This window comes from Hipposideros armiger, unplaced genomic scaffold, assembly GCF_001890085.2.
Source record: "Hipposideros armiger isolate ML-2016 unplaced genomic scaffold, ASM189008v1 scaffold_94, whole genome shotgun sequence".
Classification (NCBI taxonomy): domain Eukaryota; kingdom Metazoa; phylum Chordata; class Mammalia; order Chiroptera; family Hipposideridae; genus Hipposideros; species Hipposideros armiger.
The window spans coordinates 2,034,459-2,035,322 of NW_017731444.1; positions in this window are offsets into that span (position 1 = coordinate 2,034,459).

Genomic DNA, 864 nt, shown 5'->3' on the forward strand with positions numbered 1-864 from the left:
CCCCATGGCACTCCTCGCCCCACTATTGCTGATCAGAAGAGCGACATCATATGGTGCGTAAGAGCTCTGCTTACACAGGAGACAGATCTGAGATTTAATGCCACCACGGCCATTTACTCACTGCTTTATTTTGGGCAACTTAGCTTCACTAAACATCAATTCCTTCATCCATAAAATGGAGATATAATACCACCCCTGTAGAGCCATTGACTGGGTTCAGTGCAATGAGATCTTCATAGTGTTTCATATAGTGCTGCTAGTTAGGGTAGAGGATGCATAAATAAAATGAATAGCTTCCATGGCACATATACGGCCATTATTAGATGATAGCCACTGTTGTCAATGTTTCACATGTATTAACTCATTTGTTCCTCACAACAACCCCAAGAGGTGGGAAACATTATGATTCCCATTCTACAGATGATGAAACTGAGGCCCAGGGAGCTTAAGGACTTGCACGAGGGCACACAATTAGTAAACAGTAGAGCTGGGATTTGAACATAAGGCAGTGAGGCTCCAGGCTGTACTTACAACCACTGCACTATCCTGAGTTTAAAAATGGTAGCTGTTATCATTAGTTATAATAGCTAAAATGTATTTGCTAGGAACATGTTGACTCGTTGTATTTGCTCAATAGCCTTACGAGGTAATTTCTGTTATTGTCTCCACTTTATAGAGGAGCAGACTGAGGAAAGAAAAGTTATGTTTTTTGCCTCAGGTCACAGAGCTAACAGGTAGCAGACCTAGGATTCAAACCCAGGTCGTCTGGTGTCAAGGCCCTGACTCTTAATCACTACATTATATTACCTATGGATTGATGATGATGGTGAGAGGAGGAGAAAACCTACCTTACGCTAACAACCT